We start from the raw sequence: 19,325 nt of genomic DNA, 5'->3' as shown, positions 1-19,325 counted from the left end.
TGTAGGGGAACGTAGTAATTTCAAAAAATTTCCTACGCACACGCAAGATCATGGTGATGGCATAGCAACGAGAGGGGAGAGTGTTGTCTACGTACCCTCGTAGACCGTCAAGTGGAAGCGTTATGACAACGCGGTTGATGTAGTCGTACGTCTTCATGATCCGACCGATCCAAGCACCGAAATTACGACACCTCCGTGTTCAGCACACGTTCAGCTCGATGACGTTCTCCGGGCTCCAATCCAGCAGAGCGTCGGGGATGAGTTCCGTCAGCACGACAGCGTGGTGACGGTGATGATGTTCTATCGGCGCAGGGCTTCGCCTAAACTCCGCGACGATATGACCGAGGTGGAATATGGTGGAGGGGGGCACCGCACACGGCTAAGGAACGATCCGTAGATCAACTTGTGTGTCATGGGGTGTCCCCCTGCCCCCGTATATAAAGGAGCAAGGGGGAGGGGGCCGGCCAAGAGGAGGAGGCGCGCCCAAGGGGGAGAATCCTACTCCAAGTAGGATTCCCCCCTCTTTCCAAGTCCTACTAGGAGAAGGGAAGGAAGGGGAGGAGAAGGAGAAGGAAGGAGAGGGAGGAGAAGAAGGAAAGGGGGGCCGGACCCCTAGTCCAATTCGGTTTGGGCTAGGGGGGCCGCGCGCCCTACCTCCTCTCTTCCACCACTTGGCCCATGAGGCCCATTGCTTCTTCCTCGTATTCCCGTAACTCCCCGGTACCCCCGAAAATACCCGAATCACTCGGAACCTTTCCGAACTCCGAATATAGTCGTCCAATATATCGATCTTTATGTCTCGACCATTTCGAGACTCCTCGTCATGTCCCCGATCTCATCTGGGACTCCGAACTCCTTCGGGACATCAAAACTCATAAACTCATAATAAAACTGTCATCGTAACGTTAAGCGTGCGGACCCTACGGGTTCGAGAACTATGTAGACATGACCTAGAACTATTCTCGGTCAATAACCAATAGCGGAACCTGGATGCCCATATTGGCTCCTACATATTCTATGAAGATCTTTATCGGTCAAACCGCATAACAACATACGTGGTTCCCTTTGTCATCGGTATGTTACTTGCCCGAGATTCGATCGTCGATATCCAATACCTAGTTCAATCTCGTTACCGGTAAGTCTCTTTACTCGTTCCGTAATGCATCATTCCGTAACTAACTCATTAGCTACATTGCTTGCAAGGCTTATAGTGATGTGCATTACCGAGAGGGCCCAGAGATACCTCTCCGACAATCGGAGTGACAAAACCTAATCTTGAATTACGCCAACCCAACATGTACCTTCGGAGACACCTGTAGAGCACGTTTATAATCACCCAGTTACGTTGTGACGTTTGGTAGCACACAAAGTGTTCCTCCGGTAAACGGGAGTTGCGTAATCTCATAGTCATAGGAACATGTATAAGTCATGAAGAAAGCAATAGCAACATACTAAACGATCAAGTGCTAAGCTAACGGAATGGGTCAAGTCAATCACATCATTCTCCTAATGATGTGATCCCATTAATCAAATGACAACTCATGTCTATGGTTAGAAAACATAACCATCTTTAATTAATGAGCTAGTCAAGTAGAGGCATACTAGTGACACTCTGTTTGTCTATGTATTCACACATGTATTATGTTTCCGGTTAATACAATTCTAGCATGAATATTAAACATTTATCATGAAATAAGGAAATAAATAATAACTTTATTATTGCCTCTAGGGCATATTTCCTTCACATCATGCATCCTCTCGGACCATCATGGCCAAAGCATACCGAGCCGGATTTTACTGGCCAAAGGCGAATGAAATGGCAAAGGAGATAGTCGACAAGTGTGAGGGATGTCAATTTTACTCCAATATGTCACACAAACCCGCATCAGCTTTGAAGACCATACCACTCGTCTGGCCCTTCGCAGTATGGGGGTTGGATATGGTGGGGCCCTTGAGAACAGGCAGAAGCGGTTTCACACATGTGCTGGTAGCAGTCGACAAGTTCACCAAGTGGATCGAGGCTAAACCCATCAAAAACCTTGATGTCGGTACTGCTGTCAGCTTCATCAGAGAATTGATATTCAGATATGGAGTCCCACACAGCATCTTCACTGACAACGGGTCAAACTTCGACTCGGAGGAATTCAGGGCGTTCTGCACATCTCAGGGCACACGAGTCGACTATGCTTCAGTCGCCCATCCTCAGTCGAATGGACAAGCAGAGCGGGCCAATGGCTTGATTTTCAAAGGGTTGAAGCCCCGACTGATGCGTGATCTCAAGAATGCGGCTGGAGCATGGGTCGACGAACTTCCCTCGGAGCTTTGGGGGTTAAGGACCATGCCCAACTGGTCGACTAGAAGAACTCCGTTCTTCTTGGTCTACGGAGCTGAAGCAGTCTTGCCGAGTGACCTTCTCCACAATGCTCCTCGGATCAAGCTCTACACCGAGGCTGAAGCAGAACAAGCACGGCAGGATGCAGTCGACCTTTTAGAGGAAGAAAGGGAGATGGCTCTGATCCGATCGACCATTTATCAACAAGACTTGCGTCGCTTCCACGCCAAAAACGTGAAGAGTCGAGCCTTCCAGGAAGGAGATTTGATTCTCTGAGTGGATTAGCAGAAACCACACAAGCTTGCTCCTTCTTGGGAAGGTCCCTTCATCGTCACCAAGGTCCTCCACAATGGAGCGTGCCGTCTTTACAACGTCAAGCACAACATCGACGAGCCCCGAGCTTGGAACGCGGAGCTTCTCCGCCCCTTTTACACTTAAGCATTCATTCGGATGAGTTGTAATAAAAGTAATTCTGTAGTTTATTTATCAAAGACAAGAGCTTTATAATTTTCCCAGTAATTATCATTACTTTTGTCCACATAAAGCAATCCCCCAGTGGGTGGCTTGTCTGCGAATCTGATTCACCTAAGCCTGTAAAAAAAATCCTAACCGAGTGGTGAGCCAGCCTCCCACTCGGGGGCTTAGCTGCGAAATCCGTTTTGCCTAAGTTAAACAAAATCCTACCGAGTGGTAAGCCAGCCTTCCACTCGGAGGCTTAGCTGCAGTCCAAGTACTCGCCAAAGTTAAACAAAATCCTACAGTGTGGTAAGCCAGCCTTCCACTCGGAGGCTTAGCTGCAGTCCAAGTACTCGCCTAAGTTTAACAAAATCCTACCGAGTGGTAAGCCAGCCTTCCACTCGGAGGCTTAGCTGCAGTCCAAGTACTCGCCTAAGTTAAACAAAATCCTACCGAGTGGTAAGCCAGCCTTCCACTCGGAGGCTTAGGTGCAGCATTGCGCTCGCCTAAGTTCAAATACAACATGCGCTCCGCAAGGAGGACGAGGTACAGGTCGACTGCTACCCTCTCCTTCCGAGCTACGCCACAAATACAACGTGCGCTCCACAAGGAGGATGAGGTGCATGTCGACTGCTATCCTCTCCTTCCGAGCTACGCCACAAATACAACGTACGCTCTGCAAGGAGGACGAGGTACAGGTCGACTGTTACTTCCTTGAAAATCCTACCAAGTGGAGAGCAGACATCCCACTCGGGGGCTTAGCTGCAGCCCAGTGCTCGCCTAAGTTTTTAGAAATCCTACCGAGTGGAGAGCAAACCTCCCACTCGGGGGCTTAGCTGCAGCCCAGTGCTCGCCTAAGTTCTTGAAAATCCTACCAAGTGGAGAGCAGACCTCTCACTCGGAGGCTTAGCTGCAGCCCAGTGCTCGCCTAAGTTCTTGAAAATCCTACCGAGTGGAGAGCAGACCTCTCACTCGGGGGCTTAGCTGCAGCCCAGTGCTCGCCTAAGTTTTTGAAAGTCCTACTGAGTGGAGAGCAGACCTCCCACTCGGGGGCTTAGCTGCAGCCCAGTGCTCTCCTATGTACTTCGGGGAACAAGTTGATTGCAACACCTCAAACCAAATGCAAACATATTCAACGTCGAATCCAAGTTCGGATAACACCTAAAAGGAACCGAAAGTGCTCAGGTGCTAAGCCTATTAAGGTTTGTCGGTTACAAAAATCACTCGTCATACCGAGGCAAATTTAAAGTATCAAGCTCAGAAGTGTTTTACCCTCCTGTGGAGGGCTGGAAGGTGCAACAAACTCATCCAGGTCGATCCCATCTGCAATCCGAGTGGCAGCGGCGATGAAGGTCTCCATGAAAGATCGGAAATCGTGATTCTTGGTGTTAGCCACCCTAAGGGCCGCCAGCTTGTCCTCGCGTGCATCCTTGCAATGAACGCGGACCAGAGACAGAGCAACTTCCGTGCCACACCTGGCAGAAGACTTCTTCCACTCCTGCACTCGACTTGGGACCTCGTTCAGTCGAGTCATCAGAGACTCGAGGTCGTTCTGGAGCGTCTCTCTTGGCCAGAGCGTTGTGTCGATGCGAGAAGTTGCGACCTTCAGCCTTGCGAGATAGTCGACGACAGCAGCAACGCGAGATCGAGTCGGAGCACGTTCATGGCGACTTCATCTTTCACGGGAGAGTTGATGGGATCCAGGTTTATTTCCAGTCGACCAGTTTCCTCCTCAAAGTTCTGGCAAAATTCTACAAGCGCAACCACCGAGTCAAGACAACAGTCGGATGAAAAGATCACAGTTAAAGTGTCTGTTTGATACAAAAGATTACCTTCAAGCATGAGGAACAGCTTCTTGGCGAGTCCACCCAGATAAGCCTCCAAATCGTTCTTATTTCCCACCAACTCACTGGCCTTGTCACTCAGGGCAATCTTATCGCTTTTCAGTCGACTGACCTCCTTGTTGGCAACATCAAGAGCAGCTTTCAGATTGGTGTTTTCTTCTTCAAGCTTGGTGACTGAAGCCAGCTTCTCATCCACGAGCTTGGTCTTTTCTAAAGCCGCTTTCTGCATCTCAGCCAAGTCAAGGTCTTTCTTCTTCAGGGCATCCCTCACTTTGTCTGCAAAGTTACAGTGAGATCAGACTCTGAAACAAACGAGAGGTAAAGACAGTCGTCGAAGGCCTCACCAAACATACCTTTAGCTTCCTCCTTTGCCTTCTTTAAGTTCTCTTGGACCAGTTTCAGATCTAGCTCGAGCTGGATGTGTTTGTTCTCCAACTCAGTATAACGGGCTGCAAGGTCACAGGATTTCTACGAAGAACCAATCGACAGATGTCAAAGACAATTCACTTCTGAGTGACTAAGGAAAAATCATAGCGTTTCTAAGACTACAGCCGAATACAAACATTCGACCATAGTCTCGGGGACTACACCCAGTGGGTGCACTCAGCGTGCCCCCACTAGTTTTATCAGTAAGAGTCGACCAGTCGACCAACAAAAAAAACAAGAGGTGTTCTTCAGACTATAGTCGACTGCCAACAGTCGACCGTAGTCTCGGGACTACACCCAGTGGGTGCACTCAGCCTGCCCCCACCGGTCTATGAATCTATTCGACCTAGTCGAGTAAGGAAAAAAACATAAGACATAAAGACTATGGTCGACTGCCAGCAGTCCACCATAGCCTTGGGGACTACACCCAGTAGGTGCACTCAGCGTGCCCCCACTAACCCGGAATTTCAATCGACACACCCAGTGGGTGTAGGACAAACTCTAGGAATTTCAGAAAGAAGGATTCTCAGATATCATATCCTAACAGAACAGGCGGTGACCGACTGACCTGAACATTACTCTGAAGAGCTGAACTGGCGTCATAGGCTGCCTGGCTGGCTTCTCGGATTGCATTCACTTGCTCCATCATAACCCCCGCCTGGCGTATTGCTTCTTTAGCAACACTAGCTTGGTCTTCTGGGATGTGGTGGTTTGAGAAAAGCGAGGGTTGAGCAGCACTCGACGATGAAGGGCGAGCACTCGTCAACGGCACCGCAAAGGATACAGTGGGTCGAGTGACAGTGTCTCTGTTGGAAATATGCCCTAGAGGCAATAATAAATAAGTTATTATTATATTTCCTTGTTCATGATAATCGTTTATTATCCATGCTATAATTATATTAATAGGAAACTCAGATACATGTGTGGATACATAGACAACACCATGTCCCTAGTAAGCCTCTAGTTGACTAGCTCGTTGATCAATAGATGGTTACGGTTTCTTGACCATGGACATTGGATGTCGTTGATAACGGGATCACATCATTAGGAGAATGATGTGATGGACATGACCCAATCCTAAGCCTAGCACAAAGATCGTTGTTCATATGCTAAAGCTTTTCTAATGTCAAGTATCATTTCCTTAGACCATGAGATTGTGCAACTCCCGGATACCGTAGGAATGCTTTGGGTGTACCAAACGTCACAACGTAACTGGGTGGCTATAAAGGTGCACTATAGGTATCTCCGAAAGTGTCTGTTGGGTTGGCACGAATCGAGACTGGGATTTGTCACTCCGTGTATACGGAGAGGTATCTCTGGGCCCACTCGGTAGGACATCATCATAATGTGCACAATGTGATCAAAGAGTTGATCGCGGGATGATGTGTTACGGAACGAGTAAAGAGACTTGCCGGTAACGAGAATGAACAAGGTATCGGCATACCGACGATCGAATCTCGGGCAAGTATAATACCGCTAGACAAAGGGAATTGTATATGGGATCGATTGAGTCCTTGACATTGTGGTTCATCCAATGAGATCATCGTGGAACATGTGGGAGCCAACATGGGTATCCAGATCCCGATGTTGGTTATTGACCGAAGAACGTCTCGTTCATGTCTACATGTCGCCCGAACCCGTAGGGTCTACACACTTAAGGTTATAGACCTAGTTCATGAGGTTGGCGCAGCCCTTCCTCTCTTTCTCCTCTTATCTCGCGGTGCTTGGCGAAGCCCTGCTGGACTATCACGCTCCTCCATCACCACCACGCCGTTGTGCTGCTGCTGGATGGAGTCTTCCTCAACCTCTCCCTCTCACCTTGCTGGATCAAGGCATGGGAGACGTCACCGGGTTGTACGTGTGTTGAACGCGGAGGTGCCGTCCGTTCGGCACTAGGATCTCCGGTGATTTGGATCACGACGAGTACGACTCCTTCAACCCCGTTCTCTTGAACGCTTCCGCTTAGCGATCTACAAGGGTATGTAGATGCACTCTCCTTCCCCTCGTTGCTAGTTTCTCCATAGATGGATCTTGGTGACTCGTAGGAAAATTTTGACTTTCTGCTACGTTCCCCAACAGTGGCATCATGAGCTAGGTCTATTGCGTAGATTCTTTGCACGAGTAGAACACAAAGTAGTTGTGGGCGTTGATTTTGTTCAATATGATTACCGTTACTAGTCCAATCTTGATTCGGCGGCATCGTGGGATGAAGCGGCCCGGACCGACCTTACACGTACTTTACGTGAGACAGGTTCCACCGACTGACATGCACTTGTTGCATAAGGTGGCTAGCGGGTGCCAGTCTCTCCCACTTTAGTCGGATCGGATTCGATGAAAAGGGTACTTATGAAGGGTAAATAGCAATTGGCATATCACGTTGTGGTCTTGCGTAGGTAAGAAACATTCTTGCTAGAAACCCATAGGAGCGACGTAAAACATGCAAACAACAATTAGAGGACGTCTAACTTGTTTTTGCAGGGTATGCTATGTGATGTGATATGGCCAAGAAGAATGTGATGAATGATATGTGATGTATGAGATTGATCATGTTCTTGTAATAGGAATCATGACTTGCATGTCGATGAGTATGACAACCGGCAGGAGCCATAGGAGTTGTCTTTATTTATTGTATGACCTGCGTGTCATTGAACAACGCCATGTAATTACTTTACTTTATTGCTAACCGATAGCCATAGTAGTAGAAGTAATAAGTTGGCGAGACAACTTCATGGAGACACGATGATGGAGATCATGATGATGGAGATCATGATGATGGAGATCATGGTGTCATGCCGGTGACGATGATGATCATGGAGCCCCGAAGATGGAGATCAAAAGGAGCAAAATGATATTGGCCATATCATGTCACTATTTGATTGCATGTGATGTTTATCATGTTTATGCATCTTATTTGCTTAGAACAACGGTAGTAAATAAGATGATCCCTCATTAAAATTTCAAGAAAGTGTTCCCCCTAACTGTGCACCGTTGTGAAAGTTCGTCGTTTCGAAGCACCACGTGATGATCGGGTGTGATAGATTCTTACGTTCACATACAACGGGTGTAAGACAGATTTACACACGCGAAACACTTAGGTTGACTTGACGAGCCTAGCATGTACAGACGTGGCCTCGGAACACAAGAGACCGAAAGGTCGAGCATGAGTCGTATAGTAGATACGATCAACATGAAGATATTCACCGATGATGACTAGTCCGTCTCACGTGATGATCGGACACGGCCTAGTTGACTCGGATCATGTAATAACTTAGATGACTAGAGGGATGTCTATCTGAGTGGGAGTTCATAAGATGAACTTAATTGTCCTGAACATAGTCAAAAGATCTTTGCAAATTATGTCGTAAGCTCGCGCTTTAGTTCCACTGTTTAGATATGTTCCTAAAGAAAATATAGTTGAAAGTTGACAGTAGCGATTATGCGGACAGAAGAAAGCTTATGTCCTTAATGCACTGCTCAGTGTGCTGAACCCCAAACATCGTTTGTGGATGTTGCGAACATCGGACATACACGTTTTGATAACTACGTGATAGTTCAGTTAAACAGTTTAGAGTTGAGGCACCAAAGACGTTTTGAAAAGTCGCGGGACATATGAGATGTTTCGAGGGCTGAATTGGGATTTCAGGCTCGTGCCCACGTCAAGAGGTATGAGACCTCCACGATTTTCTAGCCTGCAAACTAAGGGAGAAAATCTCAATCGTTGAGCTTGTGCTCAGATTGTCTGAGTGCGACAATCACTTGAATCGAGTGGGAGTTGATCTTCCAGAGATAGTGATGTTTCTCAAAAGTCATTGCCACCAAGCTGCTAGAGCTTCGTGATGAACTATAACATATCAGGGATAGATATGATGATCCTTGAAGTATTCATGATGTTTGACACTGTGAAAGTAGAAATCAAGAAGGAGCATCAATTGTTGATGGTTGGTGAAACCACTAGTTTCAAAAGGGGCAAGGGCAAGAAGGGATACTTCATGAAACGGAAAATCAGCTGCTGCTCTAGTGAAGAAACCCAAGGTTGAAGCAAAACCCGAGACTAAGTGCTTCTGTAATAAGGGGAACAACCACTGAAGCAGAATTACCCTAGATACTTGGTAGATAAGAAGGCTGGCAAGGTCGATAGAAGTATATTGGATATACATTATGTTAATGTGTACTTTACTAGTACTCCTAGTAGCACCAGGGTATTAGATACCGGTTCGGTTGCTAAGTGTTAGTAACTCGAAAAAAAAGCTACGGAATAAACGGAGACTAGCTAAAGGTGAGCTGACGATGTGTGTTGGAAGTATTTCCAAGTTTGATGTGATCAAACATCGCACGCTCCCTCTACCATCAAGATTAGTATTAAACCTGAATAATTGTCATTTGGTGTTTGCGTTGAGCATAGACATGATTGGATTATGTCTATCGCAATACGGTTATTCATTTAAGGAGAATAATGGTTACTCTATTTATTTGAATAATACCTTCAATGGTCTTGCACCTGAAACGAATGGTTTATTGAATATCGATCATAGTGATACACATTTTCATGCCAAAGGTATAAGATAGTAATGATAGTACCACTTACTTGTGGCACTGCCATGTAAGTCAGATTGGTATAAAACGCATGAAGAAGCTCCATGTTGATGGATCTTTGGACTCACTCGTTTTTTGAAAAGTTTGAGACATGTGAACCATGTCTATTGGTGTATACGCATGAAGAAACTCCATGCAGATGGATCGTTTGGACTCACTTGATTTTGAATCACTTGAGATATGCAAATCATACCACATGGGCAAGATGACTAAAAAGCCTCGTTTTCAGTAAGATGGAACAAGATAGCAACTTGTTGGAAGTAACACATTTTGATGTGTGCAGTCCAATGAGTGCTGAGGCATGCAGTGAATATCGTTATGTTCTTACTTCACAGATGATTCGAGTAGATGTTGAGTATATTTACTTGATGAAACACAAGTCTGAATTATTGAAAGGTTCAAGTAATTTCAGAGTGAAGTTGAAGATCATAGTGACAAGAGGATAAAATATCTATGATATGATCATAGAGATGAGTATCTGAGTTACAAGCTTTGGCACGCAATTAAGACATTGTGGAAATTGTTTCACAATTAATACCGCCTGGAACACCATAGTGTGATGGTGTGTCCGAACATCATAGTTGCACCCTATTGGATATGGTGCGTACCATGATGTCTCTTATTGAATTACCACTATCGTTCATGGGTTAGGCATTAGAGACAACCACACTCACTTTAATAGGGTACCACGTAATTCCGTTGAGACGACACCGTTTGGAGAAACCTAAGTTGTCGCTTCTTAAAAGTTTGGGGCTGCGACGCTTATGTGAAAAAGTTTCAGGTTGATAAGCTCGAACCCGAAGAGGATAAAATGCATCTTCATAGGACACCCAAAACATTTGGGTATACCTCCTAATTCAGATCCGAAAGCAATAGGGATTGTTTCTTGAATCGGGTCCTTTCTTGAGGAAAGGTTTGTCTCGAGAATTGAGTGGGAGGATAGTGGTGACTTGATGAGGTTATTGAACCATCACTTCAACCAGTGTGTAGCAGGGCACAGGAAGTTGTTCCTGTGGCACCTACACCAATTGAAGTGGAAGCTTATGATATTGATCATGAAGCTTCGGATCAAGTCACTACCGAACCTCGTAGGACGACAAGGACGCGTACTGCTTCGGAGTGGTACGGTGATCCTGTCTTGAAGGTCATGTTGCTAGACAACAATGAACCTACGAGCTATGGAGAAGCGATGGTGGGCCCATATTCCGACAAATGGTTAGAAGCCATGAAATCCGAGATAGGATCCATGTATCAGAACAAAGCATGGACTTTGGTTGACTTGCCTGATGATCAGCAAGCCATTGAGATAAATGGATCTTTAAGAAGAAGACGGACGTGGACGGTAATATCACCGTTTATGAAGCTCGACTTGTGGCGAAGAGTTTTTCACAAGTTCAAGGAGTTGACTACGATGAGATTTTCTCATCCGTAGCGATGCTTAAGTCCGTCGGAATCATGTTAGCATTAGCTGCATTTATGAAATCTGGCAGATGGATGTCAAAACGAGTTTCCTTACCAGTCTTCGTAAGGAAAGGTTGTATGTGATACAATCAGAAAGTTTTTGTCGATCCTAAGGATGCTAAAAGGTATGTTGGCTCCAGCGATCCTTCTAAGGACTGGAGTAAGCATGTCGGAATTGGAATGTACGCTTTGATAAGATGATCAAAGATTTTGGGTTTATACAAAGTTTATGAGAAACTTGTATTTACAAAGAAGTGAGTGGGAGCACTATAGAATTTCTGATGAGTACATATTGTTGATCAGAAATGATGTAGAATTTCTGGAAAGCATATAGGGTTGTTTGAAAAGTGTTTTTCAAGGGAAAACCTGGATTAAGCTACTTGAACATTGAGCTCAAGATCTATAAGGATAGATCAAAAACGCTTAATAATACTTTCAAATGAGCATATACCTTGACATGATCTTGAAGGTGTTCAAGCTGGATCAGTCAAAGAAGGAGTTCTTGCATGAGATGTAAGGTATGAAGTTAAGACTTAAAGCTCGACCACGACAGAAAAGAGAGAAAGGACGAAGGTCGTCCCCTATGCTTTAGACGTAGGCTCTACAGTATGCTATGCTGTGTACCGCACGTGATGTGTGCCTTGCTACATATCTGGCAAGAGGGTACAAAGGTGATCAAGGAGTGGATCACCAGATAGCGGTCAAAATTATCTTTCTCGATTATGGAGGTGATAAAGAGTTCGGCGTAAAGGGTTACGTCGATGCACACCTATCCGAGTGACTCTGAGTAGCAAACCGGATACGTATAGTGGAGCAACCATTTGGAATAGCTCCAAGTGGAGCGTGGAAGCAACATTTACAATATGACATAGAGAATTGCGAAGTACATACGGATCTGAATGTTGCAGACCCGTTGACTAAAACCTCTCTTACAAGCAAAACATGATCAAACCCCAGAACTCATTGAGTCTTAATCACATGATGATGTGAACTAGTTTAGTGACACTAGTAAAACTCTTGGGTGTTGGTCACATGACGATGTGACCTGTGAGTGTTAATCACATGGCGATGTGAACTAGATTATTGACTCTAGTGCAAGTGGGGGACTGTTGGAAATATGCCCTAGAGGCAATAATAAATAAGTTATTATTATATTTCCTTGTTCATGATAATCGTTTATTATCCATGCTATAATTGTATTAATAGGAAACTCAGATACATGTGTGGATACATAGACAACACCATGTCCCTAGTAAGCCTCTAGTTGACTAGCTCGTTGATCAATAGATGGTTACGGTTTCCCGACCATGGACATTGGATGTCATTGATAACGGGATCACATCATTAGGAGAATGATGTGATGGACAAGACCCAATCCTAAGCCTAGCAAAAAGATCGTTGTTCATATGCTAAAGCTTTTCTAATGTCAAGTATCATTTCCTTAGACCATGAGATGGTGCAACTCCCGGATACCGTAGGAATGATTTGGGTGTACCAAACGTCACAACGTAACTGGGTGGCTATAAAGGTGCACTACAGGTATCTCCGAAAGTGTCTGTTGGGTTGGCACGAATCGAGACTGGGATTTGTCACTCCGTGTATACGGAGAGGTATCTCTGGGCCCACTCGGTAGGACATCATCATAATGTGCACAATGTGATCAAAGAGTTGATCGCGGGATGATGTGTTACGGAACGAGTAAAGAGCCTTGCCCGTAACGAGAATGAACAAGGTATCGGCATACCGACGATCAAATCTCAGGCAAGTATAATACCGCTAGACAAAGGGAATTGTATACGGGATCGATTGAGTCCTTGACATCGTGGTTCATCCGATGAGATCATCGTGGAACATGTGGGAGCCAACATGGGTATCCAGATTCCGCTGTTGGTTATTGACCGGAGAACGTCTCGGTCATGTCTACATGTCTCCCGAACCCGTAGGGTCTACACACTTAAGGTTCGATGACGCTAGGGTTATAAAGGAAGTTTGTATGTGGTTACCAAATGTTGTTTGGAGTCCCGGATGAGATCCCGGACATCACAAGGAGTTCCGGAATGGTCCGGAGGTAAAGATTAATATATGGGAAGTCCTGTTTTGGTCACCGGAAAAGTTTTGGGTTTTATCGGTAACGTACCGGGACCACCGGAAGGGTCCCGGGGGTCCACCAAGTGGGGCCACCAGCCCCGGAGGGCTTCATGGGCCAAGTGTGGGAGGGGACCAGCCCCAGGTGGGCTGGTGCGCCCCCCCACAAGGGCCCAAGGCGCCTAGGGTTTGGGGAGGGGGTGCTTCCACCTAACTTGGGGCGCAAGTTTCCCCCCTCTCCCCCCTTGGCCGCCACCCTTAGATGGGATTGGGGCTGCCGCACCCCTTGGGGTGGAAACCCTAGAGGGGGTGCACCCCCCTCCCTCTCCCCTATATATACTTGAGGGTTTTGGGGCTGCCAACACATGAGTTTCTTCTCCTGTTGGCGCAGCCCTACCTCTCTTTCTCCTCTTATCTCGCGGTGCTTGGCGAAGCCCTGCTGGACTATCACACTCCTCCATCACCACCACGCCATTGTGCTGCTGCTGAATGGAGTCTTCCTCAACCTCTCCCTCTCACCTTGCTAGATCAAGGCATGGGAGACGTCACCGGGCTGTACGTGTGTTGAACGCGGAGGTGCCGTCCGTTCGGCACTAGGATCTCCGGTGATTTGGATCACGACGAGTACGACTCCTTCAACCCCGTTATCTTGAACGCTTCCGCTTAGCGATCTACAGGGGTATGTAGATGCACTCTCCTTCCCCTCGTTGCTAGTTTCTCCATAGATGGATCTTGGTGACTCGTAGGAAAATTTTGAATTTCTGCTACGTTCCCCAACAGTCTCCCTCCACGATCAACGTCTCGGGTGCTGGCACGTCCTGAGTCGCCTTGCCAGCAGACGCTTTCCTGCTCCTCCTCTGCCTCAGTGGTTCCTCGTCATCGTCGTCAGGAAGGTCAATAACGACGTTAGATGAAGCTGCGGAAAAGAATCAGAATTAGAGACAAGAAGTGAATCGACTGAAGATGGAACTACAAGAGTCATACTAGGTTTTGAAGTAACAGCATCCTCCATCTCGTGATCTTCAGCCCTGGCCGAGGTATCAGAAGTAGCAGCACTGCAGTTCCAGAAGTCAGTCGATTAGCTCAGGAGTCGACCAAGAATAAGTTCATGAAACGGGCAAACGCAAATTACACCATTACCCTGAGATAGTGGGGATCGCCTCCTTCATCTTCGGCAAGACCTTCGCCGACTTCGACGGCGCCACTCGAGATTGCTTCGGAGCTTTCTCAGTCGGCACCGGAGAAGTAGTCCGAGGACGCTTGGTCGACTGCGTGACGGTTGCGACCCCCTTACCACGCTCGACCGCGGGATCATGGACAAGCTTCGAGCGTCTTTCCGAGCGAGGAGGTACAACTTCCTCCTCCTCCTCTTCCTCTTCCTCCTCACCAGAGTCGTCACCCTCATCATCGTCATCAGCATTCGAATCCCTCTCCTCCAGGCTTTTGCCCCCACTTCCTTCCTCCTCCTCAGTTGGCGTTTGCGCTCCATTGGGCATCGAATATAACTCAGTGGTGGCCTGACAGACAACAAAACAAAAGAAAGGTCAATCGACCAATTCGTAGCGAAGCAGAATGAATAAAGCAAGATTACAATTGGAGATAAGTGGTCATACCGTGTCCGACGTGTAGGAATGGTCGAGTGGTGGGATCCTCCTAGCCCCTCGTGGGTTGTCCTTATTCCCTGTGATTGCAGCCACCCACCTCTCCAGTGTGGTGTCGTCGACCGCTTCTCGATGGACCCCAGTGGTGTCTTCAGTACCACAGTACAGCCACATCGGGTGGCCTCGGTACTGAAGCGGTTGGATGCGCCGTCTAAGGAAGACCTCCAGAAGATCCATACCCATCACTCCGTCTCGAACAAGCTGGACTACGCGCTCCATCAACATTCTTACCTGAGCTTTCTCCTCAGGAAGCACCTTCAGAGAAGAGGGTTTGTTCACTCGGTCCATGGAGAATGGAGGGAGACCAGTCGACTGCCCTGGCGTCGACTCGTCTTGGCAGTAGAACCAGGTTGACTGCCATCCTCTGACCGACTCAGGAAGGGTCATGGCCGGGAAAGTACTCTTACTCCTCATCTGAATCCCAAGACCCCCGCACATCTGGATAACCCTAGTCCTGTCATTATACGGACTCGCCTTTTTCACCATCTGTGAGCGACAGGTGAATATGTGCTTAAAGAGGCCCCAGTGTGGTCGACAACCCAGGAAGTTCTCGCACATGGACACGGAAGCAGCAAGATAGGCAATGGAATTGGGAGTGAAATGGTGGAGTTGCGCCCCAAAGAAGTTCAGAAACCCTCGGAAGAAAACACTCGGCGGCAGAGAGAATCCACGATCTACACGAGTGGCTAGGAGAACGCACTCACCCTCCTGCGGCTGCAGTTGCCACTCGGACCCCGGGAGCCTTGCTGACCCGTGGGAGATCAGACCCTCGTTGGCCAGGTCATTGAGATCCGCCTCGGTGATGGTCGAGCGGATCCAATCCCCTTGGACCCAACCTTGCGGCAGGCGGGACCTTGACGAAGATCCGCCCCGACTGGGTGCTCTCCCCTTCGCTTTCCCCGTCGCCATCGCCTTCTTCGCGCGCTCCAAGGCTGCCGTCTTCTCCTTCACCATTGTCGCCGGTGAAGCACGCGAGGGGTGAATGGGTGGAGGCGAGAGCAGGCACAGCGGGCGGAGGCGAAGAGGGCGGAGGGAAGAATGAAAAGGCACTGTTCAAAAACCCTCGCCCGGCGCTTTATATAAAGTCGCTTCCGAGTGGCTGACAAGTAGGCCCGGGCGGCCCTGTCATATCCCGAAACAGTCGCGCAGGCATGATACATGGCGAAAAAGGCGGCGCAGAAATCGAGGCGTCCACGCCTTATCCCATCCGAGTACCGCGGTCCGCCCCGCTTCGCGCGCTTCCCAAAATTCGGATCCCACAAAATTCGCTAATGGCAGATCAATCTGTCAGACGATAAATTTCCTACGATCCGTCGCTCGGAAGTTCACTAAGTTCAAAAGTTCACTCGACAGAAGAAAGGAATGGATCAAGGTGACTAAAAGAAAAGCTGCTGCCATCGTTACAAAAGATTATTGATCCAAGATAAGACATGTTCAGAACACAAAAACGGGTCGGAAAGATTACCAACTCCTTCATCACTCAAACCTCGATCCATTCGGGGGCTAATGATGAAGTCATGTACCTAGGGTAGGGTCACGGGCCTGTCCAAAGTACCCTCCCCAAGGGCATCTTCAGAAGAAGCTACCTTCCAGTCGACCAAGAGGGATTCCACTCGACGGACTCGAAGACACTCGACCATGAAGACTCACTTGACCACCAGGAGATCAAGAACCACTCTGCATCTCAACGGTCTATAATTAAGTAGTCTTTATGGTCATGATGACACTTTATGTAAGGCGTTACTGGTAACGCCCGTCTTTATGTACTTTAAGCCCTGCATAACTGAGGGCCGGAGGGGTCTGGCAGACACTATATAAGCCACCCCCCTCCTCAGTGTAAAGGGTTCGCACCCCTGTAACTCATACGCACATAATCTAGTCGGCCGCCTCCGGGCTCCGAGACGTAGGGCTGTTACTTCCTCCGAGAAGGGCCTGAACTCGTAAATCCCTTGCGTATACAACTACTCCATAGCTAGGATCTTGCCTCTCCATACCTACCCCCCATTCTACTGTCAGACTTAGAACCACGACAGGTGGACCGGTACTTGGGTACTGTCCTAACTTGGACAAGCATCCCACTTATGATTAACCCCTATTGCAAGCGTCAGCAACTATAAAAGAAGTATTAAGGTAAACCTAACCACATCATTAAACATATGGATCCATATCAGCCCCTAACAAAGCAACACATAAACTAGGGTTTAAGCTTCTGTCACTCTAGCAACCCATCATCTACTTATTACTTCCCCATGCCTTCCTCTAGGCCCAAGTAATGGTGAAGTGTCATGTAGTCGACGTTCACATAACACTACTAGTGGAAAAGACAACATACATCTCATCAAAATATCGAACGAATACCAAATTCACATGACTACTGATAGCAAGACTTCACCCATGTCCTCAGGAACAAACGTAACTACTCACAAACCATATTCATGTTCATAATAAGAGGAGTAATAATATGCATAAAGGATCTAAACATTTGATCTTCCACCAAGTAAACCAATTAGCATCAACTACAAGGAGTAATCAACACTACCAGCAACCCACAGGTACCAATTTGTGGTTTTGATACAAGATTGGTACAAGAGATGGACTAGGGTTTTGAGAGGAGATGGTGCTGGTGAAGATGTTGATCGAGATTGACCCCCTCTCGATGAGAGGATCGTTGGTGACGACGTTGGTGATGATTTCCCCCTCCCGGAGGGAAGTGTCCCCGGCAGAACAGCTTCGCGAGAGCCCTAGATTGGTTTCGCCAAGGTTCCGCCTCGTGGCGGCGGAGTTTCGTCCCGTAAGCTTTCCCACAATTTTTTCCAGGGTAAAAGCGATGATATAGCAGAAGAAGGCCACTGGAGGCCCATCAGGGGGCCTAGGAGATAGGGGGGCGCGTCCTATAGGGGGGCGCGCCCCCTGTCTCCTGGACAGGGTGTGGGCCCCCTGGTGTATTTCTTTCGCTCAAAAATTCTTATCAATTCCAAAAAGTTGTTTCGTGGAGTTTCAGGACTTATGGAGTTGTGCAGAATAGGTTTCCAACGTTTTCTCCTTTTTCAGCCAGAATTGTAGCTGCCGGCATTCCCCGTCTTCATGGTAAGCCTTGTAAAATAAGAGATAATAGCCATAAGTATTGAGATATAATGTGTAATAACAGCCCATAATGCAATAAATATTGATATAAAAGCATGATGCAAAATGGACGTATCAACTCCCCCAAGCTTAGACCTCGCTTGTCCTCAAGCAGAAGCCGAAATCGAAAAATATGTCCACATGTTTAGAGATAGAGGTGTCGATAAAAATGAAATACGGACATGAGGGCATCATGATCATTCTTGTAACAACAACATATATAGAATTTATCATATGATTTTTTATGCTTATGTAACAATCAATTCACAATGTCAAGTATGGTTCAAAAACTTCATTGGGAACGAACAAACTATAATCTCAGTCATTGAAGGAATTGCAATTTATCGTAACATCAGAAAGAGTCAACAATAGAGCTTTTCAGCAAGCTCAGATACTCAACTATCTCGTAGTATTCTACAATTGCTAACACTCACGCAGTACTTGTGGTTATAGAGTTTTAGCCGGACACTGAGAAAGATAGGGGCTTATTGTGTTGCCTCCCAACGTATTCACCTTTAGGTGATGTCAACAATAATATCCCATGCTAACTTACATCCAATTGGATATATATATCATGATCTTTCAAACACGAGGAGCTTGCCAAAGGATAAAATGAAAAAGGGAAAGGTGAGGATCACCTTGACTCAAGAATAAAGTAAAAACATAAAGTAAAAGATAGCCCCTTCGCAGAGGGAAGCATAGGTTGTCATGTGCGTTTAGGGTTGATGCACAAAATCTTAATGCAAAAGAACATCACTTTATATTGCCCCTTGTATGTGGACCTTTATTATGCATTCCGTCGCTTTTATTACTTCCACAACAAGTTCGTACAAAGCTTATTTTCTTTGCACTAATAAGTCATACATATTTAGATAGCAATTTTTATTGCTTGCAACATGACAACTTACTTGAAGGATCTTACTCAATCCATAGGTATGTATGGTGGACTCTCATGGCAAAACTGGATTTAAGGGTATTTGGAAGCACAAGTAGTAGCTCTACTTGGTGCAAGGAATTTGGCTAGCATGAGGGAGAAACGCAAGCTCAACATGTTTGGAAGGCCAATGACAATATACTTTAACTGAGATGTCGGAAAACATAAACTATTATGTTGTCTTCCTTGTCCAACGTCAACTATTTTAGCATGTCATACTTAATGAGTGCTCCCAATTATAAAAAGGTGTCCAAGATAATATATTTATATGTTAACCCCTCTTTCCTTATCACTTCCTATTAATTGCAACGATGACAAAAACTACGTTCATCAACTCTCAACAATTTTTATGCCTCATAGATTCTATATGTGAAGTTATCACTATCCATAAGGACAATATGAACTCTTTT

This window comes from Triticum aestivum, chromosome 2B (assembly GCF_018294505.1).
Source record: "Triticum aestivum cultivar Chinese Spring chromosome 2B, IWGSC CS RefSeq v2.1, whole genome shotgun sequence".
NCBI classification, from domain to species: domain Eukaryota; kingdom Viridiplantae; phylum Streptophyta; class Magnoliopsida; order Poales; family Poaceae; genus Triticum; species Triticum aestivum.
Note: the sequence above shows the minus strand (reverse complement) of the source record.